The following is a 20,228-nucleotide window of genomic DNA, read 5'->3' as shown; positions in this document are numbered from 1 at the left end:
GATGAACATAATTTGTTGGGAGAAAGTCAACATGATTTCTCTAAAAGCAAATAATGCCTTACTAATCTACTAGAGTTCTTTGAGGGGGTCAACAAACACATGGATAAGGGGGATCCAGTGGATATACTATACTTAGATTTCTAGAAAGCCTTTTACCAGGTCCCTCACCAAAGGCTTTTCAGTAAAGTAAGATGTCATGGGATAAGAGGGAAGGTCCTTTCACAAATTGATAACTGGTTAAAAGACAGAAAACAAAGGGTAGGAATAAATGGTAAGTTTTCAGAGTGGAGAAAGGTAACTAGTGGGGTCCCCAAAGGTCTGTCCTGGGACCAATCCTATTCAACTTATTTATAAATGATCTAGAGAACAGGGTAAACAGTGAGGTGGCAAAATTTGCAGATGATGCCAAAGTACTCAAGATAGTTAAGACCAAAAGGAGACTGTGAAGAGCTTCAAAAAGATCTCACCAAACTAAGTGATTGGGGAACAAAATAGCAAATGAAATATAATGTTGATAAATGTAAAGTAATGCACATTGGAAAAAATAATCCCAACTATACATACAATATGATGGGAACTTTAGCTACAACTACTCAAGAGAAAGATCTTGGAGTCATTGTGGATAGTTCTCTGAAAATATCCACTTAGTGTGCAGTGGCGGTCAAAAAAGCAAACAATGTTAAAAAGGGATAGAGAATAAGACCGAGAATATCTTATTGTCTCTATATAAAACCAGGGTATACCCACATCTTGAATACTGCATACAGATGTGGTCGCCTCATCTCAAAAAAGATATATCACCATTGGAAAAGGTTCAGAAAATGGCAACAAAAATTATTAGGGTTTGGAACGGGTCCTATATGAAGAGAGATTTAAAAAACTTGGACTTTTCAGCTTAGAAAAGAGGACACTAAGGGGGATATGATACAGGTCTATAAAATCATGACTGGTGTAGAAAAATGGAATAAGGAAAAGTTATTTACTTATTCCCATAATATAAGTCCTAGGGGGTCACCAAATGAAATTAATAGACAGAAAGTTTAAAACAAACAAAAGCAAGTTTTTCTTCACTCAGCGCACAGTCAACCTGTGGAACTCCTTGCCAGAGGATGTGGTGAAGGCTAGGACTTTAGGGTTCAAAAAAAGCTAGATAGATTCATGGAGGTTAGGTCCATAAATGGCTATTAGCCTGGATTGGTAGGAAAGGTGTCCCTAGCCTCTGTTTGTCTGCAAATGTGAGAGGGATTATGTGTGATTACCTGTTGTGTTCCCTCCCTCTGTGGTATATGGTATTGGCCACTGTCGGCAGACAAGATACTGGGCTAGATGAGCCTTTGATCTGACCCAGTATGGCTGTTCTTATGTTCTTATATAAACTAATACAGATACCGTTTATTCTTCTGTCTTTAGTGGTGATACTAGTCAGCCATTTTCTATGTATATGACATATGTCAATTTTTTTCAGATTTTTGGTATTTTCTGCCCTTGTCACATAGAGAATTTAATGTAATAAAAAACCCTTCCAAATATTAATCAATACCATAAGCTATTGTCAGTGAATTCACTTCGTGTGGGATCTGAAAATTGTTATATGAAGCCAAAGTGATTTATGTTGGATTTTGTGAAGTATGGCATGAGAAATATGACACTATTCCACAGATAAATTAATCTGATAGTATTTATAACTGGTGAGCAGTTGCCTCACCCATTAAGTACAGGTTTCAGTACTCAATAGAAGTTACATAGAAAATAGTTTGACTACAACATTGCTTAGCTGTTTAGTGCTATCTATGAAACTTGAGTTACTGCTAAAGTTCTAAGAAAATATTTGGTCTAAAAATCAATTCTGTAAGTGTCAATATAGTAAATATCTCAGCTTTGAACATTTTTACTGATAGTGAGTAAAGTATCTTTTAAGACAATATACAAAGTGTTAAAATGTGATGCTGATGATGTAAAAAAATGGTAAAATTACAGTTATGTTTTCTTTTAACTTTACCATAAACAAAAAGGAATAATGAATATATTAGTCTGAGCCAGCCATTAGAGTTGCAGGCCTCCATGAAATGGCAGGCGGTCAGCCACACAAAATCAGCTGCAGGATCAATACTTTTGGAGAAAAAAATCATTTTGTGTAATACAGATATTGCTATATATAAGTAAATATACTTCTGTTGTACTTCTTGTTATTTTGTTTGCAAATACAGACCACACATATAAATCTAGTACAAAAGATTTCTTTTAATCCCAAAATGTCCAATTTTACTACCAACAAGGGAAACTGTAGTGGTACATCTAGACAGCGGAGCTATTTTGGGATACCGGAGGAATCCCGAAATAACTACCCTGCATCTTTTAAACACGCCCATTAGTTTGAAATATTTTTTGAAATAATGGGCACGCTATTCTGGCATCCCTGTAACCCTCATTCCACGAGAGTTAAGGGATGTCTCAAAATAGCACGTTATTTCAAAATTTGGTACTGTTATAGACATGCCAAATTTCAAAATAAGTTATTTCAAAATACAATCAAAATAAGATACACAATTTGCATAGCGCAAATTGCTTATCTTAATTTGAGTTTAGAATGCAGTGTGAGTATTGGTGACTGCAAGTCTGTATTGTACATCTGTATGACAAGTGAAAGTTAGAACAGTAAAATTGCAGATGCTTCTGAAGACTTTCCATTAGTCTTGGAAACATGCCATTAACTTTAATTAGAGTATTCTGCTGCTGTTGCCCTAAATCCAGGATTCTCAAACTTCATTGCACTGTGACCCTCTTCTGGCAACAAAAATGACTACGTGACCTCAGAAGGCAGGGACCAGGCCCAGCCTTTGGGCAAGGCGAGCAAGGCAGTTGCCTTGGGCCCCACTCAATCAGGACCCTACGCATTCAGGGCCCAGCACTGCCCAGCTCCTGGCCCTGTCCACCTGTCCAGGAACTGTGTGGCTCAGCGTGCTGCCTCGGGCCCCGCACAATCTTTGGCCGGGCCTGGCGGGGACCAAAGCCTGAGACTGGCTGAGCCCTACCATCCCAGGTATAGGGGGAGCAGAGAGGAACCAAAGCCCAAGGGCTTCAGCCCCAGATGGGGGGGCTTGTAACCAGAGCCCATGACATGCATGGCCAAAGCCAAAGCTTGAGCCTTGTCACCCAGGAACGAAGCCCTCAGGCTTCAGCTTTAGCCCTGGGCCCCTGCAAGCCCCTAGCAATCCCATTAAAATAGGGTCAAAGTCCACTTTGGGGTCCTGACTCACAGTTAGAAAACTGCTGCCCTAAACGTTTGAAAGAAACTCTTTGTCAAATGATAGGTAATGTCATGCACCAAACTAAGAAGCTAATCATTTTCATGTTTTCTTGTATTATTGTGAGCCTTATGAAATCTGACACTAACAATACAGCTAAAACATTCAGAAACACCTGATATTTAATCAGCCTCATAGTGATTTCCATTAATTTAAAAAACAAAATAAAAAATAAATTGAACAATAATACCCTTTGAGACAGGCCAGATGAGCTAGAATCAGAGGTTAACTCTGGTCTTACAAAAAACTGTCAAAAGAAGCAAATAATAAAGGTTTTCCCTCCCAAGTACTGACATTGACAGTTCATAAAAGACTTCTAGTTGCCCAGATCTCTTTAAAAATTAATAAATGATTGCTCTTTTTGCAGCCGAAGTTCAGGATCTTCACAAAGTGGATTTCTCCCTAGCTAGTCTGCCCATACCACATTCTATTTCTGTTTAGATTATCTTACTGCATCTACAAGCATTGTTACGGATCCTGGCCCCCAAAAACATAGCTGACTTGTGGTAGCACTCTGGAGGGGCCACCCTTGTATCCCCACCAAATTTTTAATTGCTAAATGGGGTGCCCCCTCTCTGGTCCTCTGAGTGCTCAGCCCTGTGCTTCCTTCCCCAAAGGTACTAGTTTCCTATGCCCAATGGTGTGGCTACCTAAAAGGCCTTGGAGATACTTCATATAGGGCCTGATTCTGCTTATTTGAATAAATGGGCTCTTCAATGTTGATTTCAATTACTGTTCCTGGCTCTCGAAGAGAATGATTTAATTCACCACAGCTGGAGCTGGCCTTACTTCATTCAGCTGGGTCCCTGACAGAGCCTGCACTGAGACAGGCAGCTGGACTTCTTCGCTCAGACAGTAAATCCTCTCACTGCCAGCCACTGGATGGGGACTAGACAGCCTGTCACACTTGGTTTATTTACAGGGTGGTTCATTGTAAAGGACTTGGAATGATGTCGTTTTTACCATGGCCGCTTTCTTTGCAAGGGAGCGCCAAGGCAGAAATTTTCTTCAAAGAAAGTTTGCTTTGCACTTCATTTAAAATCAAAAAGTGCAAGGTGAAAAGGTGTTTGTAAAAGCTATTTTGCCAGTTTCTAGAGACTTTTTTTTAAAGGCTCAATGTTGTGGCTAGTGCTGGGGTATGCTAGGGCCTTGCCATGTTCACTGTTTGATTTTATTTTCTTTGACTTCTAAGCACCCAGACTTCACTTTAGGCATTTGGCAATGAGTAAAATATACAATGCAAAGAATTTACAAACAACAGGCCAATGCCTTACTCCATCTTTACTGAGGCAATCTTCACTCTGTAGCCAGCTGAGCGAAGCTAATGTTCAATGTCCCTGTAAAAGCAAAGAATGGACATTCTTTGCCCACAAACAGCAGAATCTTTCTTGTTAGTGACTAGCTGAACAAGGATGTAGGACAGAAAATAGGCCATGTGCAACATGAAATACTTGTAGGTCTCTTTTATTATACAGGCAGTCCCCAGGTTACATACAAGATAGGGACTGTAGGTTTGTTCTTAAGTTGAATTTGTATGTAAGTCGGAACTGGTGCTTATTGTAGGGGAAACTCTAGCCAAACATTTCTCCAGAGCTCAGTTTTATTCTCCCACACTTCACTTCCCTCAGTCCTTTATTCTCAAGCTGAGGTGTCTACTGAGAAAAGCCGCTCTGCGTCTCCCTGGTCAGCTGGGGGCGGGTGCTAGCTCTGCGTCTCCCTGGTCTGCTGGGGGGAAGCAGCTAGTGTGGGGTTGCCTCACCCCGTTTGTAAGTAGGGATCCGATGTAAGTCGGATCCATGTAACCCGGGGACTGCCTGTATTAATTTTCCCTATTGCATTGCATCTGCTTCCATCAAGTGGATGGGAGGTAGGGACAACAGACTGGAGGCTGACAGTGGATTTCAAGATTATCACTTTACAATCTCAATATACAGCTCTCGTGCATTCCACTCACACGCCAAGACCTACTTATTTCAGTGGTTGTTTAGTGTGTAAGGAATGAGAGATTGGATCCTCATTGCATTTTTATCATTTATATTTCTAGATAGTGTAAGCATATTCAGACATGGATACAATACAGTTGCCAAGGTAGAGGGATGGTAGAAATCCCATCCATGTTAGCAGAAACTTATCCTCATGGCTTTGAGACAACAGGTATGTCACTTAAGGCTGCCACACATCTGGAAACACAAGGCAAGCTAGGAAAACAATTATTTGAAAATGAGAGTTTGACAGTCAGAAGCATTTTAAGAACAACTTTCAATACTACCATTATGAAGATGTTAAAAAGGTTACCTGTCTATTAGACATATTTTAGAAAACTCTAGTAGCTAAAGATCTCTACCATAATATTTCTTGAGCAGTAGTACAAATCTTCAGATACTTACTGATTCCCTCTAGCTCCCTGACTCCCACCATCCTCCTTTTTTTCTACCCCCCGCCCCTTCTCTCCTATTTATTTTGGGTCTGCACATCCTAAACTCAAAACTCTGGTCATCTGAAGAAGTGGGCTGTGCCCACGAAAGCTCATGATACCATCTACATGTTTTGTTAGTCTATAAAGTGCTACCAGACCATTTGTTGTTATTACAGAAAATGTGAGGAAATAACATTTTTTTAATGTTATGGAGAACTATGCTAATGTTCAATGTGGATTGGATATTATTTAAAGATAAAATTGTAATCTCTACCTTTATGCTTGCTGTCTGTCCATGCTGTACTTGTTATAAATTGTTTCCTGGTATCATACAACTCAGAAGTCTTAAACTAGCAATTTGCTGCTAATTTATTGCTGTAAATCACGAATGGCGGTGTTCCACTTATGACTAATACTATTGGAAAGCCAGGACTCAAATAACAAAAGTGGCTGGCCCACTTGTAATTCTCTGCCTGTCGAACAGGCTTATGCTCCCCAATCCAGCAGGAGCTGGGTGCACTGGATAGATAGCATGCACAAGTCTGAGCATAGATCATCCCAACTCAGGCAGATTAAAGCCTGATGTTAATAGGTTCCAAAGGGAGGGCTGAAGAGTCAGCCACTAACAGGACTATGGCTGTGATGTGGATTCATAGGGACAGGAGGCTAAAGCAAGGAAACCTAAACCAGTCCTGTTTGCGGTGGGGGCGGGGATGCAAAAGGTGTGATTGCACTCCCCCCACGGTTCCTCATGGTCCCAATTCTGGCCAGGCTGGGGAAGGCTGCAGCAGCTTGTTGTTCCAGCCTCTCCCCGCCCCTGTCCGACTGGCAGGGCATAGGCTGGGACTGCATCTCCTCTCTCCACCAGGAACTAGGCCCAGCCCCGCCCCGACCTCACTCCTAGGAGATGGAGAAGGGAGGGTAGAAATCAGGCCAAACCTTCCTCCCAGCCAGCCATGGGTTTTTTATTGGAGTGTACATACCCCAAATTACAGTGACTGGAGTCCCAGCCTGGCCCCTGGGACCACGTGGACAGGAGCCATCACACACCCCATCCCTGCTCAAGTGCACTATCCAATATGTGCTCTCCAGCTCTGCACTCGCCCTATTTGCTGACCCCATAGGAGAGTCAGGCTGTGGGGGGAAGGGGTTGGCTCATCTAGCCCCCAGGCTCAGGTAGCTGTTTTCCTACTCCCTGTCATTCACCCATTGACACCTCTTGTCAGGGGATTAACAGCACTACATTGTTCTGGGTGATGAGCTACTTTGCATATTTAAAGAGACAGGACCAGACCCAGATTCGGGGGGGGGGAGGGGTCACAGCTTTGGACTCACCCCTGCAACAGGATTAGCACAGACTGTAGCCCAAAGTCACAATACGATGCAATTTGTCCACTGTCTGCTTTGCTGGGCCTGTCCACATTGGGGACTCGCAGCTGCCTAAGTCTGGCCCATGGGGAGCGCATAACAGGGCGGATGGAGTTTTGGATAGGGCTCCCTGCCACTGGGCTCCAGCTGCCCCATGTGAGTGGACAAACAGCAGGGTGGCACATGTGGGCATTCCCTGTCTGTGCCTTGTTATGGTATTCCATGTGCATGCCTTTTCAAAAGGGCACCCCGTTACGTGTGGGGATATCAGGGACTGATCCCTTTCCAGGGGAAAGAGTGATCACACCCACCTAAGGATTGTAAAGTGTTGTACAAAGGGGAGAGCTGTCATTACACCCACTGTAAAGAGGGAAACTGAGACACACAGAGGCTAATAGCTGATTTTTCTGCTGCTCCCAATAGAACTGCTGAAGTCTGCCACCCGGGTCCACAGAGATCTGCTAAAGACCATGGCAACAAGACAGTGCCTAAGAGTATGTCTACACTACCCCGCTAGTTCGAACTAGCGGGGGTAATGTAGTCATCCGCAGTTGCAAATGAAGCCCGGAGTTCGAACTAGCCGGCATTTAAAAATGGCGCCAGCCGGCTTCATGCAAATGAAGCCCGGGAAATTCAAATCCCGGCCTTCATTTGCAACTGCGGATGACTACATTACCCCCGCTAGTTCGAACTAGCGGGGTAGTGTAGACATACCCTAAGTTAGGAGTAGGCCCAGGAGCCCCAACTCCTACTCCACTACTCTAACCACTAGACACATGCCGCCTGACAGAGAGGATAAGGCCAGGGTCCTGCTCACTCCCCAACAAGGGAAATGCAATCAAAGGCTATGGCTTTGCTTCACCAATGCAAACAACATTAGACTACCCTGCCTCACACAATGCAGCCCATCCAGCTGCTGCTAGTTCCAGCACCATGTCTTTATGTCAGATTCTCAGAAGCTGGACAACAGCATTTCTGCCCCTGAAACTTCCATCTTTCCCTTGAGGTAGAGGAGCTGCCTTCAGCAGGGACATTAATGTTCCGTTTTAATCTGGGCCTTCTACGGCTGCTGCTGTCCATGGGTAATGCTGAAACAGGATGGGACCATATCCTTCACTACCTACACTTAGAGATATCATTGGTTAGAGCAGGGAGGAGGCGGTACTAGGATGGCCAGGCCCTATTCCTAACCCTGCCAGGGGAGTGGAGTTTAGCTAGAACGAAGGGGTTGGGAGCAGGATTCCTGGGTCCTAGTCCTAGCTCTGGCAGGGAAATGGGGCCTGATGGTCAGAACAGAAACATTTGGATTCCCAAAGTCTCTTTCCAGCTCTGCCACTGAGTTCTTTGGTGGTCTTGGGCAAGTCCCATGGTCCCGGTGGCTCAGCTGTTCCAACTCCAAGATGAGAACAGTGGTCCTACCGTGCATCCCAAGGCATCAGCTAGCTCAGTGCTGCTTTAGAAACTGACCTGCACTAAAAGCCGAGCTTGTAACAGCCCTCAGCCTGGAAGAAGCTAATTTCTGGCCACTGTGTGGGCTGCTTTTTCTCCAAGGCACCAAGACGAGATTTATGGGTTCCCTCCACCAAAAAAGTGAGAGTGGGAGCCAGTTAAACCTCACATGCTTCCGGGAGGGGAGGAGGGGTGGGCTTTCCTGATGGTAGTGCGGCATTCTAATGAGTGAGTCCCCCCAGGTAATGAGTGCCCTGGGTCTCTGCCAACCTGCCTTGGAAGCCAATAATGACACAAATACAACATGCATTTCAGCCCCCTCTTGCCTTGGAAGGAGTCAGAGCTGACTTCAACTCTACCTGGCTAGAACCCGGCTCCACAATTCGCTTCTTTGGGTTGCACTAGTGTTTGTGCAATTGAGGTTCGGGGAACAGCCCCGGCCTGTATGCAGGGTGTGTGTGCGAAGGGTGAAAATGTTCCCCTCATGATCCCCCAAATAAGAGTGCTCCAGCTAGCTGAGAGACGCTGGGGTTGATTTCCCCTCCCACTTCCCCCAGGGGCAAGACTGGAGACAGTCCACATTTTAAAAAAAAAGCACATGCCCCCACAGAAATTCCGGCATATGGGCCTGTAAACATTCCTCAGATCTCCAACTTGCATATTAAACCCTTTGGGTACGTCTACACTACAGCGCTAGTTCGAACTAACTTAGTTCGAATTAGTTAATTCGAACTAAGCTAGTTCGAACTAACGCATCTAGAATTAAAAACTAGTTCGAACTAGCGTTTTGCTAGTTCGAACTAGCAAGTCCACATTGAGTGGACTCTGAACAGGGCTTAAGGATGGCCGGAAGCAGTGCCGGCAGGGCATAAAAGGAGGACTTAGAGCATGGAGATGCTGTCTCAGGCTAGCCGAGGGCTGCGCTTAAAGGGTCCCGACCCCCACCCCGGACACACAGTTCTAAGGGGTGCCCCGCTTGCAAAGACGTTCTGGCTTGGAGTGCCCTGAGTGCCCACACTGGGCACATCACACCACTCGGCCATCAGCCCGGCTGCACTTGCCGCAGGCTGCCATCTGGGGAGAGGGAGTAATTGGGGGGCTGCAGGAGAGCTTCCACCCCCAGAAGCCCGCAGAGCCAGCCCAGTCCTCCCCATCGGGGGCTCGTACCCCATTCCTCCCTCACCTCCTTCCACTTACCCTTCCCTAGCCCCCCTTCTTATTGATGTACAAAATAAAGATAACGTTTCTTCCAACATTGACTCTGTCTTTATTGAAAAAAACTGGGGGAGACTGGGAAAAGGAGGTGGGAGAGGGGAAGAGAAAGGCTGGGAGAGGGGAGGGCAACTAACATGATCAGGGGTTAGGAACAGGTCCCAGATGAAGAAAGGCTACAGAGACTGGGACTGTTCAGCTTAGAAAAGAGGAGACGGAGGGGGGACAGGATAGAGGTCTCTAAAAGCAGGGGTTGGGTGGAGAGGGTGCATTCAGAAAAGTTCTTCCTGAGTTCCCATAAAGAAGGACTAGAGGACACCAAAGGAAAGGAATGGGTAGCAGGCTTGAAACTAGTAAGAGAAAGTTGTTCTTCTTGACAAAGCAAATAGTTAACCTGTGGAACTCCTTGCTGCAGGAGGCTGTGAAGGCTACAACTACAACAGAGTTTAAAGGGAAGTGAGATCAAGTGATGGAGGTTGGGTCCATGGAGTCCTATTAGCCAGAGGGTAGGAGTGGTGTCCCTGCCCAAAGTTTGTGGAAGGCTGGAGAGGGATGGCACGAGACAAATGGCTTGGTCACTGTCTTCGGTCCATCCCCTCCAGGGTCCCTCGTGTTGGCCGCTGTCGGCAGACAGGCTACTGGGCTAGATGGACCTTTGGACTGACCCAGGACGGCCATTGTAAGCTCACGGCTCAGAGTCGGGGGTCTCAGTGGACCCCCTTGATTTTCATGCACACCTGGTCCTGGGTGGCCAGGCTGGCAGCTCTCCTGCCCTAGATGGCCACTTTCCTGTGCCTAGTGCGGAGATCGTGGACGAGGTCCACGATGTCCGCACTAGCCCAGGAAGGTGCCCGCCTCTTGCGGTCCAGGGCAAGCTCCCGGGAGCCGCCAGCCTGGTCCCGGCAAGAGGGGGTGGGCTGGGGGGCATCGGGTGGGTGGCTCTGTGCCGTGCCAGGTGCAGGGTCTGCTAGCTGGGTGCTGGCAGGCTTGCACCTGGCACGGGCACCGTAGCCAGCCCGTGCCCCTTTAAGGGGTCCGGGGCCGGGAGGGGGGCATAGAGTTTCCCTGGTGTTGGCCAGAGTGGCCACCAGGGAAACCTGGGGAGGGCTAGCCTCCCACTAGTTCGAACTAAAGGGCTACACAGCCCTTAGTTCGAACTAGCTAGTTCGAACTAGGCGTTAGTCCTCGTAAAATGAGGTTTACCTAGTTCGAACTAAGCACTCCGCTAGTTCGATTCAAATTCGAACTAGCGGAGCGCTAGTGTAGCACCTATTAAAGTTAGTTCGAACTAACGTCCGTTAGTTCGAACTAACTTTGTAGTGTAGACATACCCTTTTTAATTTTGTATAAGCGTAAAGCCGATAGACCCAGGTGAACCTGAGACCTTAGGGGCTAAAGCCATGTGCTTCTACTGCATAAGTTAAAAGCCAACTTGCTCTCAGCTAAGGCTATAGAGCACACTTTTCACTCTCCCTTTCTCCCTTGTCTCAGTGCCTCTGGGTTACAGTCTTCCCTTACCTGAGGCTGTAGCACAAACTTTGCTCCCCCTTTCTTACTGGTCTCAGTGTCTCTGGGTTACATAAGGAAGGGGTAGTACTAAAACACTGCTAACTATCAGGTGTAATCTGTAGGTTCATATTCTTGTACCAATGATGATATAAGAAATATCACTTTGGCCTTCTTATTTTTAGTATGTATCCTTCTGAAAATCCAGAGAAAGGCTTCAGGAAAAGGCCGCTTTAATAATCAGTGCAGATGAAAAGCCTATTTTTCCTTGAACTGCTCTGCATTTATTCATGTGGTGCTCAATATACAAGTCTGTGACTATCAGCCCTACCCTTAGTACCGCTCCCCAGTGTGATATTGACTGGGACTAATGCTGCATGAAACCAAGAGCTGCATGAAAAGAATGTTTTGTAGATATCAGTATGAACTAATATCAGTGCAAACTATTATTTACTGCTGCTTAGGGGGAGTTGGGAATTAGTCACTAAATATCACCTTAAATCCAAAATTGTAAGCCCTATGTTCAAGAAGTCATAATAACTACAATCTATTTCATTTTTTAAATCTTTGTTTATTAAAGAAGCATAAGTCACAATGTATCTGTTCATTCTGCAAGGATAATTCAAATACAGTTAATACAAAAAGAACTGTGCACATCTTCACAGTGATTAATTACATATCTAATAGTTTTTACAGCAGGGAGATGCCTTTTAACTCCATTGAAATGTATTGGATTACGAGCATTTATTGAAGGAAAATAATAGAACAAATGGCAACATTATTGTGATTTGATGATGGCACCATAATTGACACCCCTATTCTTACAGAAAATGCAACTGGACCTTAAATGAGCATAAGATATCAAACATCAGTTTTACATTTTATCCAAAGGCCATCACCTCGATGTGTCAATGTGCTGCAATGCTGGTTTAGCACTGATTCCTGCTGTAGAGTGACATCCATACTATTTCCTAGATTATGTAGGCGTTCCTACAGTCACGCCTTTCAAGCACATCTTGCTGGTTTATGAGCTCTGAGGTTGGTATCCCACATATACAAATTAGCAAGAATGAAGTGCATTTCCACTTTCTAGCCAGCCATGAATACATTGCTTTAGTGATTTCCATATCAGATTTTAGCTCCTGTTTTAATGAATTATACACAAATTCATCTCAGGTTGTGAGGCCAATGACATCAATGTAGTGGAGTGGACCCTGACTTCTTGCTTTTTCTACCTCTGTTAACATTAATGGTAAAGTCTGGTACTCAACATAACAATTTAAAATAATTTAACATATGTTAATTTAGCATAAAGTATCTGTGTATTAATAATATCTTAAAGAAGCAAAAACTCAATTTGCAAATCACTGACATAATAGAATATCATTGTTATACCAGTGTATACACTGTGAATATTTTGGTCTCAAATTTAACATACTTTATAAATTGTATAACAATCATGATGATAACCTCTATACGGCACTTTGATTAGTAAAAGTGCTTTAGAAAACATAAAACAATGAATCTGCAAGATGCCCCTGTGACATAATAGGAATAAATCACTATTATTTCCATTTTGTAGCTAAAGAAACTATGTCAGCGAGGTTTTGGCTCAGATCCAATGGAATTTAGGCATCCAATACAGTTGTGGGCAACCCACAGCACATAGGCCACATCTCTGGCATGTGTACGGGGTGTGCCAGGTGTGCCCAGGCACACCCTAATGTCATAGGGTTGCCAAGTGTCCAGTTTTCTACCAGACAGTAGAGTTTTTTTGGGCTCTGGCCAGTAAAAAAAATCCAGAAAATACCGGACATGTGCAATGTGCAATGTCCGGTATTTTCTGGTTTTCCGACTGGGTCCCTGGAAGCCTGGCAGGAGGAGTGGCTGGGAGGTGGAGCACGATCGGCGCTGGGAGCCCTGGTCGCATGTGAGGAGGAAGGGCAGCCTGGTCTATGCTCCTGCGTGCTGGTCAAGCATGTGGTGGAGCTGCAGCCGGAATGACTCGCGCTTCGCCTGGACTGTGCGGGGGGCGGACGCGTCCTGGGATCTGCACTGCCCAGGTCAGTCCCCACCAGCTGATACGCTCGCCCCCCCCTCCCCCCAGCTACCTCCTGGCTGGCCGGTTGGTTCTCCCCCACTTCTCCTCCCGATCTTCCCCGGCCAGCCCTGCTGCACCCGCCGCCAGCCCTGCTTCTGACGACCAGTTCTTCCCTCCTCCTCCTGAGCTCCCCCGGCCAGGCCCGCTTCCGCTGGCTGCCCCCCCTTCGCCCCAGTCTCCCCCAGCCAGCCCTGCTCTGCCCTTCTCCCTACCCCCACCGAACAGCTCTGCTTCCTGTCAGCCGCTCCCACCCCAATCTCCCCCGGCCAGCCCCTGACCCCATCCCCACCACCAGCTCTGCTTCCCGGCCTCCCCCTTCCTCCCGGCCAGCCCCGCTCCCCTCCCAGCCAGCCTCCTCCCCCCTGCCAGCTCTGCTTCTCCCCCCGCTTCCTCCCGGCCAGCCCCACTTCCCCTCCCACATGAAGTGTGTCCAGTATTTTTTTTAAGACTACCCAGTTACCCTATAATGTCTAAAAAAAGAGTGGCTTTGAGTTTTAATTTAATCCCATGATACACTCTTTTAGTTTTAAAGTATGGATTGCTGTATTATGCAATACGCGCCGAATTGCACATGTAAAAAACAAACTAAGAAGTACAATGTCCCATACTTAAGTTTGTATTTTTTAAATAAAGTTTAGTAGTTAATTTAAAAAAAATTAAGTTTAGTTAAGTTTTAGTTTCTTTAGTTTGATGAATAAAAATAATGTCCTTTATGACTGAGTATTCAATAAATGTTCACCTTTAAAAAAAATAAAAAATTAAATTTCCTGGGTGCACACCCTAATGAAATGTGCTGCGTATGCCTATGGGTCACATGTGGCCCATCAGGGTTCTATATGTGGCCTGCAAGACATTTTCTTTACTGTTGCCCACACACACAGGGTTGCCAGATTCCACTGGTCTTTGTCCATTTAGGGTTTTTTTTTCCTGCAAGTATTACGAACGTGACATGCACATAAAGCAAAGATATGTGAAGTGAGGGGTGTATGTTGATTGCACACAACACTGTGAATGAAGTACACTCCCCTCTGCATCCAATCAAAGCACTGCAATAGTTCAATCGGCACATCCACAAATTCTAGGTACTTAAGCTCAGTTAGTAAAACTACCCTATCCCAGAAGACCATCTTGGTTATAACAATATTGCAGCCCTCTGAGATGAAGGAGGGCCACTCATGTAGCCCACTCACTAGCCTAGATTGCCTGTTGCTGATCTAATACCTTTGAAAATCTGGATCTAACAGACTTCTTCAGAATCAGAGTGGAAATCAGTATTAAAGCTAGGATTATAATTCAGGCATGGCTTGGTCCCAGTCCTGTTGTCAGACTGCTTGATCGTATCTTTTTACTACCAGATTTCACTGATGTTTCTTTTACAAATCAATCATTCTAGAGATAAATAACACCTACAAGCCTCATTTCTTTTAATTCCATTAACATATTTGAAAAAAGAAATATGTTGGTGAAATCCAAAGGTTCAGAGTTACAATGAGGAATAAGGATAAGGATAAATCAAAGTTAAGGCCTAAATATCTTGACAATACTCCTTTTAATATGCACAATATCGACAGAATAGTGATCTGTGGTGCCAATGAGGATTTAAGGAGCTTTTCTGCACATGTTACTGATGGTTTCTGATGGCTTATCATGTCACTAGCAGCCTGTATATATTTGTTTTAAAACCATTCATTAAACAATTCCCTGAGGGTATGTCTACACTACCCCGCTAGTTCGAACTAGCGGGGTAATGTATGCATACCGCACTTGCTAATGAAGCCCGGGATTTGAATTTCCCGGGCTTCATTAGCATAAGCGGGGAGCCGCCATTTTTAAATCCCCGCTGCTTCGAACCCCGTGTAGCGCGGCTACACGGGGCTCGAACTAGGTAGTTCGGACTAGGGTCCTATTCCGAACTACCGTTACTCCTCGTGAAACGAGGTGTACCGGTAGTTCGGAATAGGCACCCTAGTCCGAACTACCTAGTTCGAGCCCCGTGTAGCCGCGCTACACGGGGTTCGAAGCAGCGGGGATTTAAAAATGGCGGCTCCCCGCTTATGCTAATGAAGCCCGGGAAATTCAAATCCCGGGCTTCATTAGCAAGTGCGGTATGCATACATTACCCCGCTAGTTCGAACTAGCGGGGTAGTGTAGACATACCCTTACTGAATTGTGTATGTACAATAAAAGTGCATATTTAAAACCTTATTTACAGTGGTTACTGCTCATGCACAATATCAGATTTCAAACCTTACTAAAGCATTGTATTTAATATTTTAAAATAAACCTAGTCTACATTGTATATCAAAATATTCCAAAATGTCATGTGTTAAACTGAAATCCCTTTCAAATGTATATGAGCATCAAGGCCATTCCTATCAATAGGCAACGTATGCAGCAGTGTGGGAGACCACAAAATTTGGAGCAATTCTGTGGTGCTTAGGCAACTGAATGCTTTGTATGGGACAGTGTTGGCTCTAGTGGCTAGTCCTATTTCCCGGTGGCCCCTCAGGGTAGCTGTACCCAGCAGGGACACCTGCAGGACCCAGAACACCCTCCTGCTCTGCCCCACTTCCATTCTACCCCTCCTCCTGAGCAATGTGGCCTAGGGGATTGGTAGGGGGACTAGCAAATGCTTATCGGATAGTCGACAGGCTAGTCAACTAGTTGCTTCCTCCCCCCTTGCTACCTCTATCAGAAAGAGGCAGCAAGGCAGAGGAAGAGGAGAGGGTACTTCAAAGCGGCAGCTCTGCATGGAGCCTGGAGTCAGCTCCCCTGCTGCCCCTGGGGTCCGTGCAGTACTGCTGCTTTGAAACACTGCCGGGAGCATGGCATCAGGCTCCATGTGGCATTTCAAAGCGGCAGCGCCAAGTAGAGCCCGGGATCAGTTTGGGAGTCCCCAGCTGACTCCAGACACCAAATGGTGCTGCCACTTTGAACGCTGTGTGCAGCCTGATGTCGGGCTCCAAGCAGCATTTCAAAGCAGCAGTACTGCACAGAGCCCGGGGGCAGCAGGGGAATCTCCCGCTGACCCCAGGCTCCCCGCAGTGCTTTGGCCTTCAAAGTGTAGCAACAGCCCTAGGGCTGTTGCTACACTTCAAAGGCGGAGGCGCCCTATCCACTAATCCAATAGTCAATACAAATTGCATGGACTATTTGATTAGCCAATTACTCAAAATTTAACATCCCTAGTGCCAGCAGCAGTGGCAGCAAGGGAGAAGCGGAGAGACCAGGCCCCGGCCCACTCTGCTCCCCCAGCCACATCATTCTGCTTCCAGGTGCCAGTGAGTGAGAGGGGTGGTTCCATCTCTTCCCTCAAGCCTCTGCCCCAAACGATGCGCTGGGAGCTAGGGGAATGGAGTGGGCTGGGCAGGGTCTCTCAGCTTCCCCTGCAGCCAGTGAATTTGGGGATAGGCCTGATCTCTGCTGCTGCCCATCTCTGCTCTACTCCTGCCCCACAACAGCTCCTTCCCTCATGGCCCTGAACACAGAGAACCCCTGCAGAGGGGCCACCCTTCCCACAAAGGTCTTCAGAAGGCACCAAAATGTCTATGGATGGCCGTGATGAACATCCTCTGATGTTATAACATATTATCACATCGATTCAAAGTGTGGATTAAAAAAATTGATCATATAAGCTGCTGTCTGAAAAGTTAAGGGCCAGATTGTGAGTGGCAGCAGATCATAAGGAGTCTTCCTTGCCATTTGCTCACCTGAGTTGGAAGCATGCAGATTGTGCAAGGCTAGTGCTGATGTCTGTGCTAGCTTTCCCATGGAAACTACTGTAGAAATAATCCTACATTTCAAGTAAATTTTGTGAGGTACATTTTTTAACAATCAGTTTCAAAACACTTTTAGAATGAGATTCAGTATGAAAATACTGGTACATCCTTGAGGACTGCAATTTTACTAGTAAGAAATGCTAGGGTATGCAGAGAACAGGCAGACTTACCCTCTGACCAGTTTTAGTTTTTTTGGCATGACAGTTTACATAGAGGAATATGAAAGTTCTGAAAAATAGGAAAATAGAGGTTCTGTGCAGAGTATATACTTCTGAGTATAAAGACTGCAGAGATATTTAGTGAACTGAATCCTTCTCCTTGATGAGTCATATTGCACACTATAAGCTTTTTCTGCCCTCAGGTTTGCAACTTGATTCCTAATCAAGGCAATAATCACCATTCCAACATCTTCAGTCAGTGTGCAATTTTTAATTCCTGCAGCCTAGGGTTGTTCCCTGAGAGCAGAAAATAAAGAATGTCCTTATGCCTCAAAACAGGAAAAAGCTTCTGGGTCACAAAATAGCTGTGCTCAATGTCTGCTGTAAAGAAGCCTGCAATGATGTAGCTTTCAGCCTGTCGCCACCAGAGAACATCAGAGTGAAACAGACAAAGGATTGATTTGCCAGAAATGTCCTATTCCCATGACTGGGAGATTTTTTTTTCTTTTGGAACAGTCACAGAAGAGAATTTACTGAGGGCCAAATCCTGTAGTCTTTACTCAGTGTACTTGGTTCTCAACACACAAAACTCCCAGTGTGAAGGGAATGTCAGTTTGGCAAAGTACAGCCTTGCAGGATTATTTTTTCAGTGTAAAAAACACCCAGTCATAAGTTCTGTGAGGGGAAAAATATGGGGAAGAGCAATTCAGCAGCAACCCGCAGGGTATTTACTGTTGTTCAGCTTCAGGAGTTTAGGTGTACCAACTGGGATAGGTAGTTCTAAAGCTTGAGTAACTCCTATGTTTTCTCAGTGACAAGCAGTAAATTATTTTTAAGATGAAATTCTATTTTCCCATCATAAAATAGATAAAAGATTATAAAAGTTGGAGCATAATAATTTTTTCTTCTTTCTTTTTTTCAGGGAGCATCAAAAGTCTTTCATGCCAGGTTTTAAGTCATTCACATTCCACCTGAAAATTAATAAATAATAGCTGACTCCCAGAATTAATTTCTAAGATTAAAACCTTTGTTGCTGAATATATGACTTTTTTTCTGCTGCTGGACTACTTAAAATGATATCACTTCAAGGACATCTTATTTTCCTCTCCCCTTTCACTGTAAAACTGACTTTCATTAATCTGCAAAATTATACTGTACTGAATGGCTTTCATTCAAAGTAGACATGAGAGTGCCTGTGTGTACACACATAAAAAGATAAAATGATGTTTGATTGCCTCTTCCCAGCTGTTTACCTTAGAGGTTCTAAAGTGGTGGTGTGATAGGGAGGAAAGAAATTGCATGACCAAGAAAAACTAAGCCTGAACTTTGCTGGAAGACTGCATGCCGATCCTTTTGGCAGCAGTTGTTTGTCCTCAGGATGTCTGAAATAAGCCCTGCATAATAAGGGGGGCGGGCGGGAAGCAGGCTCCTTCATGACCGCTGCACACAGCTAGCCAGTGTGGCTGAGGTGCTTGGAGCTGGCGTAGCAGCTCCTTGGAGGTGGGGGGCTGAGGAGGAGGAGAGGCCACTGAAGGGTCACCAAGCGCTGGGGGCCTCAGCAACAGCAGCCAGTGAGGGCGATCAGCCCAAGCTTGCCTGCCTCTCCGAGCCTAGGGGGGTGGGACCCTGGGCTCCAGCCGCCTGATTGTTGGGAGGGAAGCAGCCTCTCGTGATGGATTGACTGGAGATGGATCGAATTACACCATTTGCTGGGCTCGCGTTTGTTTTGCTCCCGGTTTGTCCCAGCGCGCCTAGAGCCGGCGAGTTTCAGGGTTACGCTGGAGAAGCCAGGAGCTGCCCCCGGATCTGTGGTTTCGTGGAGCGCTCTCCCGAGCCGGCTTTCCTCCTTCCCCCATGAGGTAAGAGCTGCATTTGCAACCCTGAGCGCCGGCAGACCTGAGGCTGAGCAGCGGCAGCCGCCGCATCTCTTGCCTTCGCTGGCTGCACAGTGCCCGGGAGAGTTGAGCTCAGTTTGCAGCGAGCATTGCCAGGCTGGCGGGTGAGGGACAAAAATAGTCTGAGCAAAGGTTATTTTTACTCGCTTGTTGCCGACTCTGCGTGACTTGGGCGGGGGGCGAGGAGGAGACAGGAGAGAGTAAAAAGTTCCAGTTTGCAGGGCCGGTGCCGAGCCCTTCCCCCGCGCGCTGTTTGCGGTTGCGTTTGAGGCTGCCTCCCCGGGCTGCGGCGAGTGGGTCTCGGGAGCCTGCTGAGGTTTATTTGGGGCAAAGGTACGTGGGTCCGAGGCCTTTGGAAGCGATCAGGGCGTTGAAGCTCAGCCTCCCTGCGTGACCAGCGGGCCCTCCGGACAGCTGTGGCTGTGCTGGGGGGGTTGCTTTGGCCGCTTCCCCCCCCCCTTGTGGCAGCCCGCGCCAGGCAGAGTGGGCTGGGGAGGAGGCAGCGGCCAGCGCGAACCCCGAGCAACCCGCCTACCCGGGCGCTCGCGGCCACCCCAGCCTCGCCCCCGGGAGGGCAGCCGCGCGCGGGGGCGGGAGGCAGGAATCGGAACTACCTGTTACTCCTGCGGCGCCGCCTCTGTGGGGTTCCCCCAGCCCGAGCTCTGGCGCGCTGGTCAAGCTGGCGAAGCCGCCAGTCCTGCCAGCGCCGCGGCTCCCCGGGCGCTTGCCCCGAAGTCCCCCCTCTCCTGCTTCGCTCTTCCCTCCCTGAGCACTTGGAGGGGCTGCGCGGGTGCGTGTCAAGTTGCCAGCAGCTCTCGAGCCCAGCCCTGCAGGAGCGGCGTCTAGTGGGGGTGCGCAGAGCCCCTGAACCAAACTGCAAACCCCTGGCCGAATGGATCCACGTCAAGCGCCGCGGTAGCACCCCTGTGCCCGCACCCCTGGGCAGCGCTTGCCACGCCTGGGCTGGCAGGCTGAGCAGGGCGTGCAGCGCCAGTGCTCAGCGAGCCCTCATTGTGCTGCCTGCCTGGAAGGGTCCTCT

General features: G+C 46.7%; 1 protein-coding gene across 14 annotated transcripts in view; it reads left to right on the top strand.

The window, feature by feature from the left end:
• Window positions 1-20,228, top strand: part of SEMA6D (semaphorin 6D) — a 374,148-nt gene that overhangs the window by 315,397 nt on the left and 38,523 nt on the right. For 8 of the 14 annotated variants that reach the window (XM_075897230.1, XM_075897226.1, XM_075897228.1 and 5 more), the window contains exon 1: window positions 18,879-19,153. The exons of 4 other annotated variants lie outside the window; for them this stretch is intronic. The gene's annotated coding sequence lies outside the window, so the exon portion shown is untranslated. Of the gene's footprint in view, window positions 1-18,878; window positions 19,154-19,272; window positions 19,294-19,316; window positions 19,523-20,228 lie in introns of those variants that run through there. 2 more of the 14 variants (XM_075897223.1, XM_075897221.1) reach the window with 2 other exon arrangements.

This window comes from Pelodiscus sinensis, chromosome 14 (assembly GCF_049634645.1).
Source record: "Pelodiscus sinensis isolate JC-2024 chromosome 14, ASM4963464v1, whole genome shotgun sequence".
Taxonomy (NCBI): domain Eukaryota; kingdom Metazoa; phylum Chordata; order Testudines; family Trionychidae; genus Pelodiscus; species Pelodiscus sinensis.
This window is presented reverse-complemented; position numbering and strand designations above follow the sequence as displayed.